Source organism: Ovis canadensis, chromosome 17 (genome assembly GCF_042477335.2).
Source record: "Ovis canadensis isolate MfBH-ARS-UI-01 breed Bighorn chromosome 17, ARS-UI_OviCan_v2, whole genome shotgun sequence".
NCBI classification, from domain to species: Eukaryota; Metazoa; Chordata; class Mammalia; order Artiodactyla; family Bovidae; genus Ovis; species Ovis canadensis.
In genome coordinates, this window is record NC_091261.1 from 55,741,189 (window position 1) to 55,758,344 (window position 17,156).

Here is a 17,156-nt window from a genome sequence, read left to right on the forward strand (position 1 = left end):
TTCAGAAGCTTTGGAATCTCAGGAAGAGAAGCATTTCTTAGCAAAAAATAATAACAAAAACTTGGACTACAAACAAACATCTCTCATTTTTTTATCTCTCTTCACCAGTACTATTAAAACATTTTTTTAATGTAAAGAGTTCTCTATTTTTTAGTTAGGCAAAAATTCAAAAGTTTTCTAAGATATATATGTTATACATGCTATTTATATATATGTATTCAAAAGATTTTCTGCTACAATTGATAAAAACTTGAGAAAGAACATAGAAGAGAGAGAGACACTGGAAAACAAACTAAATGAAGTGGGAGCACTGAATATGAAGTAGAAAAAGTTAAACAAGCTAGGTAAAAGTAAAAGATTCTCATATAGTCCAGTTGTTTTTAAACATGGCTGCTCATTAGAAACATATCTGGAGCTTTGGAGAAAAAAAGCAATACCTGGGCATTTGTATTTTTCAAAAAATTCCAAGATAATTCTGATATGCATCTGGATTTTAAAAAGTGATTACAAACTAAACTATGATAGTTTGGTGATATAGAATTCTATTGTTTTTCTGTTGACCAATCATGATATGATTAGGTAATAGTTAACATAATCACAGTAGCAAAAGATGGTTATCAAATTTCACAATCAATAGACAAAAAGATGATTACAGTTGCCAGCCATAATGGGAATATGATTAATCTAACAATATAAAATAACTACATACAATTTGGGGGCTTAAGCAGAGTGATGCTGTAAGTGGAAGTTCATACATGCTATTGATTCCTTCTAGTGTATTTATTTCTGTTAGTTTGTTCTTTAGTTCTTATAGGTCTTTGGTAAACATTTCTTACATCTTCTCCATTGTTTTCCCAAGATCCTGGATCATCACTATCATTATTCTGAATTCTTTTTCTGAAAGATTGCTTCTCTCCATTTAGGTTCCCCCCCCCCCCCCCCCCCGAGGATTTATCTTGTCCCTTTATCTGGGACATAACTTTCTACTTTTTCCTTGTGATTAACTTTCTGTAATGTTCAGCCACTGTGGGATTATGATCCTTCTTGCTTTTGTCTGCTGTCTGATAGAGGAGGCTAAGAGGCTGGTATAGGCTTTCTGATGGAAGGGACTGGTGATGGGAAAAATTGGATTTTGCTCACTAAAGCTTTAATCCAATTATCTGCTGATTGGTGGTGGTGTGCCCCCTCCCTGGTAGTTGTGTGCCCCCTCCCTGGTAGTTGTTTGGCCTGAGGTGACCCAGCCCTGGGTTTAAGGGCTCTCAGTTCAGTTCAGTTGTTCAGGCATGTCTGACTCTTTGCGACCCCGTGAACTGCAGCATGCCAGACCTCTCTGTCACCAACTCCCAAAGTTCACCCAAACTCATGGTCTATCGAGTTGGTGATGCCATCCAGCCATCTCATCCTCTGTCGTCCCCTTCTCCTCCTGCCCCCAATCTCTGCCAGTATCAGAGTCTTTTCCAATGAGTCAGCTCTTCGCATGAGGTCGCCAAAGTACTGGAGTTTCAGCTTCAAAATCAGTTCTTCCAAAGAACACCAAGGACTGATCTTCAGAATGGACTGGTTGGATCTCCTTGCAGTCCAAGGGACTCTCAAGAGTCTTCTCCAACACCACAGTTCAAAAGCATCAATTCTTTGGCACTCAGCTTTCTTCTCAGTCCAACTCTCACATCCATACATGACCACTGGAAAAACCATAGCCTTGACTAGATGGACCTTTGTTGGCAGAGTAATGTCTCTGTCTTTGAATATGCTATCTAGGTTGGTCATAACTTTCCTTTCCAGGAGTAAGTGCTTTTAATTTCATGGCTGCAGTCACCATCTGCAGTGATTTTGGAGCCCCAAAAAATAGTCTGACACTGTTTCCACTGTTTCCCCATCTGTATCCCATGAAGTGATGGGACCAGATGCTATGATCTTCGTTTTCTGAATGTTGAGCTTTAAGCCAACTTTTTCACTCCACTTTCGCTTTCCTCAAGAGGCTTTTTAGTTCCTCTTCACTTTCTGCCATAAGGATGGTGTCATCTGCATATCTGAGGTTATTGATATTTCTCCCAGCAATCTTGATTCCAGCTTGTGCTTCTTCCAGCCCAGCGTTTCTCATGATGTACTCTGCATAGAAGTTAAATAAGCAGGGTGACAATATACAGCCTTGACATATTCCTTTTCCTGTTTAGAACCAGTCTGTTGTTCCATGTCCAGTTCTAACTGTTGCTTCCTGACCTGCATATGGGTTTCTCAAGAGGCAGGTCAGGTGGTCTGGGATTCTCATCTCTTTCAGAATTTTCCAGTTTATTGTGATCCACACAGTCAAAGGCTTGGGCATAGTCGATAAAGCAGAAATAGATGTTTTTCTGGAACTCTCTTGCTTTTTCCATGATCCAGTGGATGCTGGCAACTTGAACTCTGGTTCCTCTGCCTTTTCTAAAACTAGCTTGAACATCAGGGAGTTCACTGTTCACATATTGCTGAAGCCTGGATTGGAGAATTTTGAGCATTGCTTTACTAGTGTGTGAGATGAGTGCAATTGTGCGGTAGTTTGAGCATTCTTTGGCATTGCCTTTCTTTGGCATTGGAATGAAATCTTACCTTTTCCAGTCCTGTGGCCACTGCTGAATTTTCCAAATTTGCTGGCATATTGAGTGCAGCACTTTCACAGCATCATCTTCCAGGATTTGAAACAGCTCAACTGGAATTCCATCGCCTCCACTAGCTTTGTTCATAGTGATGCTTTCTAAGGCCCACTTGACTTCACATTCCAGGGTGTCTGGCTCTAGGTGAGTAATCACACCATCGTGATTATCTTGGTCATGAAGATCTTTTATGTACAGTTCTTCTGTGTATTCTTGCCACCTCTTCTTAATATCTTCTGCTTCTGTTAGGTCCATACCACTTCTGTCCTTTATTGGGCCCGTCTTTGCATGAAATGTTCCCTTGGTATCTCTGATTTTCTTGAAGAGATCTCTAGTCTTTCCCATTCTGTTGTTTTCCTCTATTTCTTTGCATTGATCACTGAAGAAGGCTTTCTTATCTCTCCTTGCTATTCTTTGGAACTCTGCATTCAGATGCTTATATCTTTCCTTTTCTCCTTTGCTTTTCGCTTCTCTTCTTTTCACAGCTATTTGTAAGGCCTCCCCAGACAGCCATTTTGCTTTTTTGCATTTCTTTTCCATGGGGATGGTCTTGATCCCTGTCTCTTGTATAATGTCACGAACCTCAGTCCATAGTTCATCAGGCACTCTATCTATCCAGATCTAGGCCCTTAAATCTATTTCTCACTTCCACTGTATAATCATAAGGAATTTGATTTAGGTCATACCTGAATGGTCTAGTGGTTTTCCCTACTTTATTCAATTTAAGTCTGAGTTTGGCAATAAGGAGTTCATGTTCTGAGCCACAGTCAGCTCCCGGTCTTGTTTTTGCTGACTGTATAGAGCTTCTCCATCTTTGGCTGCAAAGAATATAATCAATCTGATTTCGGTGTTGACCATCTGGTGCTGTCCATGTGTAGAATCTTCTCTTGTGTTGTTGGAAGAGGGTGTTTGCTATGACACAGTGTGTTCTCATGGCAAAACTCTATTAGCCTTTGCCTTGCTTCATTCTGTACTCCAAGGCCAAATTTGCCTGTTACTCCAGGTGTTTCTTGACTTCCTACTTTTGCATTCCAGTCCCCTATAATGTAAAGGACATCTTTTTTGGGTGTTAGTTCTAAAAGGTCTTGTAGGTCTTCATAGAACCGTTTAACTTCAACTTCTTCAGCATTACTGGTTGAGGCATAGACTTGGATTACTGTGATATTGAAAGCTTTGCCTTGGGAACAAACAGAGATCATTCTGTCATTTTTGAGATTGCATCCAAGTACTGCATTTCGGACTCTTTTGTTGACCATGATGGCTACTCCATTTCTCCTAAGGGATTCCTGCCCTCAGTAGTAAATATAATGGTCATCTGAGTTAAATTCACCCTTTCCAGTCCATTTTAGTTTGCTGATTCAGGGCTCTATGATAGGGTTAATGGTGACCTCCAAGAGGGCTTAAGCCAATGGGGACTTTCCAGGACAGCTGCTCCAGTGCCGCCAGCCCTGTGGCGAGCCCCTGCTGACCCACGCCTCCATGGGAGCCCTCCTATAGTAGCAGGTAGGTTTGGTTCAGTCTCCTGTCGAGTGGCTGCTCCTTTTCAGTCTTGATGGGCACAAGATTTTGTTTGTGCCCTCCAAGGCTGGAATCTGTTTCCTCCAGTCCTATGGAAGTCCTGTAATGAAATCTCACTGGCCTTCAAAGTCAGATTCCCTGGGGATGCCCAGTCCTTTTGTCAGATCTCCAGCCTGGGAGGCCTGACATGGGGTTCAGAACCTTCACAACAGTGGGAGAACTTCTTTGGTATTATTATTCTCCAGTTTGTGGGCCACCCACCCGGCAGGTATGTGATTTGATTTTATCATGATTGTTCCCCTCCTGCTGTCTCGCTGCAGCTTCTTTTTTGTCTTTGAAGGTGTGGTATCTCTTTTTTTGTGTGTGGTCCCAGTGTCTTCCTGTTGATGGTTGTTCAACAGCTAGTTGTGATTTGGTGCTTTCACAGGAGATGAGCTCATGTGCTTCTACTCCACCATCTTGAACTGGAACTCCCTAGAATATTTCTTGATTTAGCCTTTCTCCTAAATTTCTTTGAAATCTAATTTTCAGAGTGAAAGCCTCTACACAGTTACAGTGAAGCACTTTCGTAAACAGCTTCATATTTCTTTCCTACTTGGGCCGCTGCTTGGCTCAGAGTGTAAGGGGAGATCTCCATTCCTGCTGTCAACACTCTGGACGGATAGGTCTTTGATCCTTGCTGTGTAGCTTGGCCATGTCACACCTGAGGCTGTGGTCACCTTCATTTATGAACAGCACAGATCCACCACTTACTGGAAATGGAATTGTTAAACGTCATGTCTGAACAGTATACTCTGTTCTTTTTCATTGGGTTGAGGGAGGTGGGAGGGAAGGTTGCAAAAGGTGTGTACTAGAACATTTCAGTTTAACATTTATGTTAATGTATTTCGTTTAACTGGACAAATGGGTCCCAATTTTATAATATCTAGTTTATAGATATTAAAGAAATTTCCAGTGAATAACAAAAATAGGGTTAGTAAACTAACACATTTTTTACACTTTGTGTTAAAATTCATTGAAAGGCTGTCCTCTGAAAATGACCTTTGGAAGTGAAATTGCAAATCACATCTAAGCGACATATGTGCCTGTACTTACCGCCCACTGTTGGCTGGATGGTGGAAAGGAGGAACTGGGAGAAATGAAAGATTCTAGACTAGAATATTCCTTTGTAGAGGACACTTTTGAATATATCCATTGTTACTTGTGTCTAGTTTATTCAACACTACTGTGTGTATAGTGGATAAACTTAAGTCCGTATTTCAAACATCTAGTCTTTCTAGATGTTTAGAAGTGCACAAGTTATGTTAAAAATAGATTTCATGAAATAATATATTTTGTAGATATATCCTTTTTAAAAATTCATATGAATTACTGTCCTTTTAAAGTTGCAGGATATAAAATCAACACACAGAAATCCCTTGCATTCCTATACACTAATAATGACAAAGTAGAAAAAGAAATTAAGGAAACAATTCCATTCACCATTGCAATGAAAAGAATAAAATAGTTAGGAATATATCTACCTAAAGAAACTAAAGACCTATATATAGAAAACTATAAAACACTGATGAAAGAAATCAAAGAGGACACTAATAGATGGAGAAATATACCATGTTCATGGATCGGAAGAATCAATATAGTGAAAATGAGTATACTACCCAAAGCAATTTACAAATTCAATGCAATCCCTATCAAGCTACCAGCGATATTTTTCACAGAACTAGAACAAATAATTTCAAGATTTGTATGGAAATACAAAAAACCTTGAATAGCCAAAGCAATCTTGAGAAAGAAGAATGGAACTGGAGGAATCAACTTGCCTGACTTCAGGCTCTACTACAAAGCCACAGTCATCAAGACAGTATGGTACTGGCACAAAGACAGAAATATAGATCAATGGAACAAAATAGAAAGCCCAGAGATAAATCCACACACATATGGTCACCTTATCTTTGACAAAGGAGGCAAGAATATACAATGGAGTAAAGACAATCTCTTTAACAAGTGGTGCTGGGAAAACTGGTCAACCACTTGTAAAAGAATGAAACTAGATCACTTTCTAACACCGCACACAAAAATAAACTCAAAATGGATTAAAGATCTAAATGTAACACCAGACACTATAAAACTCCTAGAGGAGAATATAGGCAAAACACTCTCTGACATAAATCACAGCAGGATCCTCTATGATCCAACTCCCAGAATACTGGAAATAAAAGCAAAACTAAACAAATGGGATCTAATTAAAGTTAAAAGCTTCTGCACAACAAAGGAAAATATAAGCAAGGTGAAAAGACAGCCTTCTGAATGGGAGAAAATAATAGCAAATGAAGCAACTGACAAACAACCAATCTCAAAAATATACAAGCAACTTATGCAACTGAATTCCAGAAAAATAAATGACCCAATCAAAAAATGGGCCAAAGAACTAAATAGACATTTCTCCAAAGAAGACATACGGATGGCTAACAAACACATGAAAAGATGCTCAACATCACTCATTATTAGAGAAATGCAAATCAAAACCACAATGAGGTACCACTTCACACCAGTCAGAATGTCTGCGATCCAAAAATCTGCAAGCAATAAATGCTGGAGAGGGTGTGGAGAAAAGGGAACCCTCCTACACTGTTGGTGAGAATGCAAACTAGTACAGCCACTTTGGAGAACTGTGGAGATTCCTTAAAAAATTGCAAATAGAACTACCTTATGAGCCAGCAATCTCACTTCTGGGCATACACACCGAGGAAACCAGAATTGAAAGAGACACATGTACCCCAATGTTCATCGCAGCACTGTTTATAATAGCCAGGACATGGAAACAACCTAGATGTCCATCAGCAGATGAATGGATAAGAAAGCTGTGGTACATATACACAATGGAGTATTACTCAGCCGTTAAAAAGAATTCATTTGAATCAGTTCTGATGAGATGGATGAAACTGGAGCCGATTATACAGAGTGAAGTAAGCCAGAAAGAAAAACACCAATACAGTATACTAACACACATATATGGGATTTAGAAAGATGGCAATGACGACCCTGTATGCAAGACAGCAAAAAAGACACAGATGTGTATAACGAACTTTTGGACTCAGAGGGAGAGGGAGAGGGTGGGATGATTTGGGAGAATGGCATTGTAACATGTATACTATCATGGAAGAATTGAATCACCAGTCTATGTCCGATGCAGGATACAGCATGCTTGGGGCTGGTGCACGGTGATGACCCACAGAGATGTTATGGGGAGGGAGGTGGGAGGGGGGTTCATGTTTGGGAACGCATGTACACCTGTGATGGATTCATGTCAATGTATGGCAAAACCAATACAGTATTGTAAAGTAAAATAAAAATAAAAAGAAATATTTTTTTTACCAAAAAAAAAAAAAAGAGTAATTTAACCACCTCTCTGAGCAGTACGCATTATTTTATTTGTGCTCATTCAGGGGAAAGTGAAAGTGGAGAGTGAAAAAGTTGGCTTAAAGCTCAACATTCAGAAAACGAAGATCATGGCATCCGGTCCTATCACTTCATGGGAAATAGATGGAGAAACAGTGGAAACACTGTCAGACTTTATTTTTTTGGGCTCCAAAATCACTGCAGATGGTGACTGCAGCCATGAAATTAAAAGACACTTACTCCTTGGAAGAAAAGTTATGACCAACCTAGATAGCATACTCAAAGGCAGAGACATTACTTTACCGACTAAGGTCCAACTAGTCAAGGCTATGGTTTTTCCAGTGGTCATGTATGGATGTGAGAGTTGGACTGTGAAGAAAGCTGAGTGCCAAAGAATTGCTGCTTTTGAACTGTGGTGTTGGAGAAGACTCTTGAGAGTCCCTTGGACTGCAAGGAGATCCAACCAGTCCATTCTGAAGGAGATCAGCCCTGGGATTTCTTTGGAAGGAATGATGCTAAAGCTGAAACTCCAGTACTTTGGCCACCTCATGTGAAGAGTTGACTCATTGGAAAAGCCTCTGATGCTGGGAGGGATTGGGGGCAGGAGGAGAAGGGGACAACAGAGGATGAGATGGCTGGATGGCATCACTGACTCGACGGACGAGAGTCTGAGTGAACTCATGTCTGAGTTGGTGATGGACAGGGAGGCCTGGCGTGCTGCAATTCATGGGGTTGCAAAGAGTCAGACATGACTGAGTGACTGAACTGATATACTGAGGGAAAAGAAAGTACCAGGGCATTTATACTAGTGTGTTTATAGTGAAACAAGATTAACCATTGTCCCTTATGTGTCTCTGCATTTTGTTTTACATACCTGTGTATATAGTATACATAAGAATTGTTGTTCAGTCACTCAGTCATGTCCAACTCTTTGCAACCCCATTGACTGTAGCACACCAGGCTTCCCTGTCCTTCACCATCTCCTGGAGCTTGCTCAAACTCATGTCCATTGAATCGGTGCCGTCCAACTGTCTCATCCTCTGTCATCCCCTTCTCCTGCCTTCAGTCTTTCCTAACATCAGGGTCTTTTCCAGTGAGTCAGCTTTTTGCATCAGGTAGCCAAAGTACTGGAGCTTCAGCTTCCTCATCAGTCCTTCCAAGGGTTGATTTCCTTTAGGATTGACTAGTTTGATCTCATTGCTGTACATAAGGCATAAATGTCCAAGTTTACAACATCTAGTCTTCCTAGATGTTAAAGAGGTTGCCAGTGTGTGACAAAAATAACAAATAAATACATTGGGTACATTTCATATTAAAATTCATAGGAAAGATTCTGAAAACAACTGGTGGAAGTGAAATTGTTAAAATCCCGTCTAAGCATTCAGTTCAGTTCAGTTCAGTTCAGTTGCTCAGTCATGTCCGACTCTTTGCGACCCCATGAATTGCAGCATGCCAGGCTTCCCTGTCCATCACTAACTCCCGAAGTTCACTCAAACTCACGTCCATCGAGTCGGTGATGCCATCCAGCCATCTCATCCTCTGTTGTCCCCTTCTCCTCCTGCCCCCAACCCCTCCCAGCATCAGAGTCTTTTCCAATGAGTCAACTCTTCACATAAGGTGGCCAAAGTACTGGAGTTTCAGCTTTAGCATCATTCCTTCCAAAGAAATCCCAGGGCTGATCTCCTTCAGAATGGACTGGTTGGATCTCCTTGCAGTCCAAGGGACTCTCAAGAGTCTTCTCCAACACCACAGTTCAAAAGCATCAATTCTTTGGTGCTCAGCTTTCTTCACAGTCCAACTCTCACATCCATACATGACCACTGGAAAAACCATTGCCTTGACTAGATGGACCTTTGATTAGTTTTGTCCACTGGGTTGCTAGAGATGAGCAGGGGTGTGGTTCTTGGCTAGAGTGGTTCTATTTAGATGACACTTTGGAGTAGATAGCCTTTGTGTGCAGTGTACTCATTGCTGCTACGTGTATGTATACTGGCCAAACTTTAATCTTTATTTGAAACATCTAGCCTTTCTAGTTGGAGAAGGCAATGGCACCCCACTCCAGTACTCTTGCCTGGAAAATCCCATGAACGGAGGAGCCTGGTAGGCTGCAGTTCATGGGGTCGCTAAGAGTCAGACATGACTGAGAGACTTTAATTTCACTTTTCACTTTCATGCATTGGAGAAGGAAATGGCAACCCACTTCAGTGTTCTTGTCTGGAGAATCCCAGGGATGGAGGAGCCCGGTGGGCTGCCATCTATGGGGTCACACAGAGTCGGACACAACTGAAGTGACTTAGCAGCAGCAGGAGCAGCAGCCTTCCTAGATGTGTAAAAGTACACAGCCTATTTTGAAAGTAGAGAGTTAAAGTAGCATCTTTTAAGTATGTATTCTGTTAATTCACAGGAATGGTTGTGTTTGGGGAGTGGACTTGTTAAGCGAGTCTTGAAGAGTAAGCCGGCTGTTCACTGGGGGTGAGGGTGGGAGTGGGGGCAGGGAAGGAAGTGCAGAGAGAAGCTCTCAGTGCCCATCAGCCTTTAGACAAGTTCAGAGTGTCTAGCCATTGTTCTGTTTGTACATTTTAGTTGATATTGCTGTGTATTAAAGAATAAGCAAGTCCTAATGCCCAAAGTTGAACATTAAGGAAATGTATTTTAATCATAACTCTTGCCAGTATCTTTATCTAGAGGCCTGTTGCCGATTCTTTGCAACCCCATGGACTGTAGCCTGCCGGGCTCCTCTGTCAGTGGAATTCTCCAGGCAAGAACACTGGAGTGGGTTCCATTCCCTTCTCCAGGGGATCTTCCCAACCTAGGGTTCAAAGTTTGGTCTCCTGTATTGCAGGCAGATTCTTTACCACCTGAGCCACCAGAGAAGCCCTTTCCCACTCTTCTTTTCAATGCCCAAAGTGCATTAAAAGTAGAGGTAGTAAAATAACCCCTTAAGAGATGTCCTTTTGTTGTTAGGAAGGGCTGTGTCTCCTGGGAGTGTCTTGGAGCTGGATTAGTCTGGTACATCGCTGAAATGCTGGAGAAGGAGTAAGAGGAATGCTGAGGGAAAGGGCTCTTGCCTAATATCTCCATGTCTAGAAGACAGTTTTAGGTTGTACGTGCATTTTTGTAAAGTACCTAGTTTATTGTGGACAAGGCTCATTCTTTATTTTGCAACATCTTGGCTTTTTAGAAGTCCTGAGGTGACAATGTATGATAAGTTGAGCTAGTAAATTAACCAGTTTGTAAATGTCTTTGTTGTGCATGAGTGCTACGTTGCCTCAGATGTGTCCGACCATTTGCGACCCTATGGACTATAACCCACCAGGCTCCTCTGACCATGGGATTCTCCAGGCAAGAATATTAGAGTGGGTTGTTGCCATGCCCTCCTCCAGGGGATTTTCCCGGCCCAGGGATTGAACTTGCATCTCATGTCTCTCTTATGGCAGGCAGGTTCTTTACCACTAGAGCCACCTGAAAGCCCAACTATTTCTGTTATAATTAATTAAAAAAAAAAAACATCTTGGACAGGGAATTCTTAAACTGTCTCTGAGAAATGTATGTCAGGACTTGTTCATTAGGTTAGCGGCAGAGGGCAGAAGGAAGTATAAGGGAGGGGTGTGTGTGGATGTGTTCATGTTTATATTTTGATGATGACCAAATGGCAACCCACTCCAGTATTCTTGCCTGGAAAATCCCATGGATGGAGGAACCTGGTAGGCTACAGTCCACGGGGTAGCAAAGAGTCGGACACGACTGAGCGACTTCACTTTATGGATGTGTGCACATCTCTTGGCTGTGCTATGGAGTTCGTTGTTCAGTAATTCAATGGAAACATACCTCTTTGCTAACATTTTAATAATTTAGATCAGATGATGAATCCTCTTGGAGGCATTATTCTTTTTGTACTGTGTTGCTTTATGTCTCATTTTTCATTGAACGTTAAGGGGATGTAGGATTTTAGTCATTACTCTGCTAGTATCTTTATCTAGAGGCCTATTGCCATTCTTGTGTTTTCTGAAATTTTTGTCACCAAGAAAGGCAGGATTACTTTTTTTTCCCTTCCAGATTGAGTTGATATAGTATATTCTTGGTTATCAGAATATTCATAGCTTTGGGACTTTGAAATGGTAAATATTCATGATGTGTGGAACAGCATGATACATAACCGTGTGATCTTAATTGCATAAAAATGGATGCTTAGTTTCGAAAATACACAAATGACACCTAGAAGGATACATCAGACGGTCAACTGCCTGTGGTATGAATGACTTTGTTTTTTGGTTTCCTGTTATGCACATATAAGCTTTTAAGAAAGAAATGTTTAAGGTTAAAAACCTTAAAGAAAATGAGGATATCCATTTTCCCCTCGACCAAATTGCTACCTGTCATCATTTCATCCACTGAAGTTGTATTCCAGTTTCACTGTTTGGTATCATTCATGGACTGTTTCATCTGATTTGAGCCATTGGGATAAATTTGGGGTCAGAGCTTGAGGTGCTCTGTGAGAGTCAGGAAGAAGGGAAGTTGTTTCCCTTGTGAAATCCATTGGCAGTTGACCCTGAGCTGTCTGTGCCTCCCAGCCCCCACCCCCGTCATCTGGAACACCCATCTCACCTTTCCTGTTAGATGTGTCTCAGCATCAGTACCCACACATTCACTGTGAATGTGGCCTAGTATGGCCAGAGAGGCTTTGCAAATGGGCTTAAGTTAAGGATCTTGAGATAGGAGATTATCCCGGATCATCCGCTTGGGCTCAATGTGGTCACAAGGGTCCTCATAAGAGGGAGCTGGGAGTCAGGGGCGCCAGCCTTGAACATGGAAGCAGATTGGAAGTGATGCTGGCGCCTCTAGAAGAGAAGAAGGCAAGAAACAGAGTCTCCCCTGGAGACTTCAGGTGGAACCAGCCCCGCTGGCACCTGGGCTTCAGCCTCTTTAAGACTCCTGTCCTCCAGAGGTGTAAGACGATACATGTGTGTTGTTTCAAGCCACTGAATTTGTGGTCATTTGTTACAGCAGCAGTGGGAAATGAAGACACGTGTAACTCTGTGTTTAACTTTTGGGGAACTGCCAAACTGTTTTCCAAATAGCTGCATCATTTTCCATAGTCCATTGTTTTGATTTCACAGCCATTCTAGGGGTGTGTACCTCATTATGGCTTTAGTTTGCTTTTCCCTAATGATGAATAATATCAAGTGTCTTTTCATGTACTTAGCCATTCAGATATATTCTTTGGTGAAGTGCCTATTAAAATCTTTTCCTCATATAAAAATCATGGTCTTTTACATATATTATCATATACTGACATGTTTCCTTTTTTTTTTAAAAATTTTTATTTATGTATTTATTTTTGACTGTGCTGGATCTCCCTGGCTGCGCAGGCTTCTCTCTGGTTGCAGAGATTGGGGGCTACTCTCTAGCTGTGGTGCTCAGACTTCTTATTGCGGAAGCTTGTTTTGTTGCGGAGCATGGGCTCTAGAGCACAGGCTCAGTAGTTGTAGCCCTTGGGCTTAGTTGCTCCATGGCACTCTGAGCCCAGGACCACTGCAGGAAGCATTCAGCCTCTCACATTGGTGGTGGTGGTGGGGTTAATTTTGGGACGTGAATAATGTACAACCTGGCTTCCCCTGTGGCTCACTGGTAAAGTATTCGCCTACAGTGTGGGAGCTGCAGGAGATGCGGTTTGATCCCTGGGTCAGGAAGATCCCCTGGAGGAGGGCATAGTAATTCACTCCAGTATTCTCGCCTGGAGAATCTCATGGACAGAGGAGCCTGGTGGGCTACAGTCCACAGGGTCGCAGAGTCAGACATGAAGCAACTTAGCACAGCAGAGCATGGCATGACATAATGTGTAAAGTGTGTGCAGGTTCACTGGTGATTTGTGAAACACGTGTGAGAACAGTCAGTATGCTGTTGTCAAGTTGCATTCTTTGCCATCTGTCAAATGAGCCCCAAAAGAATGAAAATGGTGGCGCCAAACTGCCCTCTTGCAGGTCATTCAAGAATGACCCTGTCTTTCACTCAGGACTCTGCTTCAAATCAGTGGCAGAAACAAAGTGGGAAAATGTTTTTTCCCCTGAGACACTGAGACCAATTCTTAGTGGATTTCCTTCCATAAGGAGCAGGTGGTCTTGGCAAATCAGCTATCCACTCATTGATCTATCCCATATTAAATCTTTTCTAAGCCTCAACATTCTTACAACCCCCCAAACAACCTGGTTCTTTAAGAGTCCCCCAAGTGTCCATTGACAGATGAAGTGGTAAAGAAGATTAGGTATATATATATACAACAGAATATTACTCAGCCATAACAAGGGACAAAATTGGGTCATTTGTAATGATGTAGATAGACCTACAGTCTATGATTCAGAGCGAAATTAAGTCAGAAACAGAAAGACAAATAATCATATATTAACAGATATATGTGAACTCTAGAAAAGAGGTACAGATGAGCCTATTTGCAAAACAGAAATAGAGAAGCAGGCAGAGAATGGACACGTGGATGTGGGAAGAATGGGAGGATGGGACGAGTTGGAGGTTAGGATTGACATATACACTGCCATGTGTGAGAGACAGCTGGGGGAAGCTGCTGTAGAGCACGGGGAGCTTGGCTCAGTGCTCTGCAGTGACCCAGGGGTGTGGGATGGCAGGGTGGGAGGGAGGTCCAAGAGGGAGGGGATAGGTGTATACATAGAGCTGATTCACACTGTTATACAGCAGAAACGTTGGAAAGCAATTATACTCCAATAAAAATTTTATTTAAAAAAGCAATCTCCAAGTAGTCTTGGCCTCTGCATCTGGAATATGAAACGTGTCAGGCATATGACGCCAGTGAAGATGCCACAGTGCTGAAGAGGACCTCAGCCCAGGGCTGCTGAGCAGCTGGTGAAAAGTCTGGGATGTTATGGGAACCTCTTCCGCTGCTTTTTAAAGTCAGAAGAAGCTGGCCAAACAAAACATCTCTCCTTCAGGTCACCACTTTGCAATCTCTGATTTACATGCTTTTAAATGTGATTTGAGCCAGCCAAATCATGCTTTAATGAAGGGGCTCTGGCAGGGGGACCCTGAGGGTGTCAGTGCTTCCCAGACCCCTGGAACAGCCCGAGCGTCTGCCCCATAACTGTCCCCTTGGATGTGCCCGGTAAGGATGTGCTTCCTCAGGGAGTGGGACTGTTTCACCCCCACCATGGCTGCCTCCTCTGGGGGCTCCAAGAAGAGAAATGTCCTCCCATGTGGGCCTCCTTGGTGGATGATGCATCTGATCTGAGAGAGACAGCAGTGGGCGTGATTTGAAGGGAGATCTTAGTTCCCTGCCTAGGATTCAAACCTGCGTCTCCTGCATTGGCAGGTGGATTGGTTGCCACGGCACTACCAGGGCTGTGTAGTTTTGCCATTAGGAGGATCTGTTAGGGAGGTATTCACCCAGTAAAGGCCAGTGAGGCCAGCATGTGCACAGACAGTCTCCGTAATCTGAGCCCAGTCCACAGAGAGCTGGCCTCTGCCTTCTGATTCCCAGGGCCTGGGGTCAGGGGGGTTCAGTGGGAACCATCTACCTAAGAGGCTGGCAGCTGGGACACCCAGCCTGAGACTCTGAGGTGGTAAAGAGCAGGGGGGTGTGTGCTAAACCCAGAAGTTTAATTTAAGAAGCCCAGGGGCGTGACTTCAGTGCTGGGACCAGACACAGAAGTGGAGGCAAGCAATACCTGGTGTTCAACAGACTGGAGAGGCTGATTAGCATATAAATGATGGCTGGTGAGTGAGTAGCATAGAAATGATGGTGACAAACAGTGTTTCCTGTATCTGGGGCACTGTTGTGTTCCCAGAGCTAAATCTCAGGGATCACATTCACTCTGTCAAGGTGCTGAGTAAACCTGTCTGGGTTTTTCACAGCCCTGCCCATGGCCCTGGGAACACAACCAGGGTCTTCTGAATGAGTGGGGGAGGGGATTGTCAAAGGGAGAAAACCCACCTGAGCACCCCCTGGGCAATGTCCCCCAAAACCCTGGCTCCACTGGGTTTCAAGTCTGAATCCCCATGTAAATGAAAATTGGTGGGTTTAGGGGACCTGAAGCTTTGCAGAATTTAGGGGGTATAGACGGCTCAACCCCTTGCCTGGAACCTGGTGGGCTGCAGTCCATGGGGTCGCTGAGAGTCCAACACAACTGAGTGACTTCACTTTCACTTTTCACTTTCATGCATTGGAGAAGGAAATGCAACCCACTCAGTGTTCTTGCCTGGAGAATCCCAGGGACGGGGGAGCCTGGTAGGCTGCTGTCTATGGGGTCACACAGAGTTGGACACAACTGAAGCGACTTAGGAGGAGCAGCAGCAGACAGCTCAACATTCAGAAAACTTAGATCATGGCATCTGGTCCCATCACTTCATGGGAAATAGATGGGGAAACAGTGGAAACTGGCTGACTTTATTTTTTTGGGCTCCAAAAATTACTGCAGATGGTGATTGCAGCCATGAAATTAAAAGACGCTTACTCCTTGGAAGGAAAGTTATGACCAACCTACACCAGCATATGAAAAAGCAGAGACATTACTTGGCCAACAAAGGTCCGTCTAGTCAAGGCTATGGTTTTTCCAGTGGTCATGTATGGATGTGAGAGTTGGACTGTGAAGAAAGCTGAGTGCAGAAGAATTGATGCTTTTAAACTGTGGTATTGAGAAGACTCTTGAGAGTCCCTTGGACTGCAAGGAGATCCAACCAGTCCATCCTAAAGGAGATCAGTCCTGGGTGTTCATTGGAAGGACTAATGTTGAAGCTGAAACTCCAATACTTTGCCCACCTGATGTGAAGAGTTGACTCATTGGAAAAGACCCTGATGCTGGGAAAGATTAAGGGCAGGAGGAGAAGGGGACAACAGAGGATGAGACAGTTGAATGGCATCACCAACTCAATGGACATGGGTTTGGGTGGACTCCGGGAATTGGTGATGGATAAGGAGGCCTGGTGTGCTGCGGTTCATGGGCTCACAAAGAGTCAGACACGACTGAGCAACTGAACTGAAGACATATGTGGGTTTTGGACCAAAAACCTCTCCTTGCTGCCTATGGTCTGTGTTCAGTCTGGAATGGGTCAAGTTTGATCCATGGAGGTTTTGTTTTTTTTCTTTTTAAATCTGGGGATTTCCTGATGGTCCAGTGGTTACAACTCTGCCTTCCACTGCTGGGGGCCAGCAGATGGGGTGGGGTGTGGGTTTCACCCCGGTCGGGGAGCTAAGATTCTGCTTGCCTTATAGTGTGGCAAAAAAAAAAAAGTATATAAAAATCGGAAGCAATATTTACATATTTGGAAACTACTCTCAAAGAACTGGAATGTTTGGCCACGTTCTGGTGATTCTGGTGTGGAAACACTGTTCTGGGGCTGGGGAGTAGCTTTCCCTGGGGACTCAGTATATCCCTCCCCCATCCCTCCCTGACTCAGTCTTGCCAGGCATTAACCCATTAGTCACCAGGTCCTGAGGGATCTATGGGGGAGCCTGGCAGAAGGCTGGGCACTTAGGGGACTTGGGGCAGTACCTGTTCACCGCATTTAGAGACTCATTCATGTTATTTCAATACTAACAATTGTCAGGGGCCGGGTGAGCTCAAAGCCACAGGGCGGGGAGGGTTG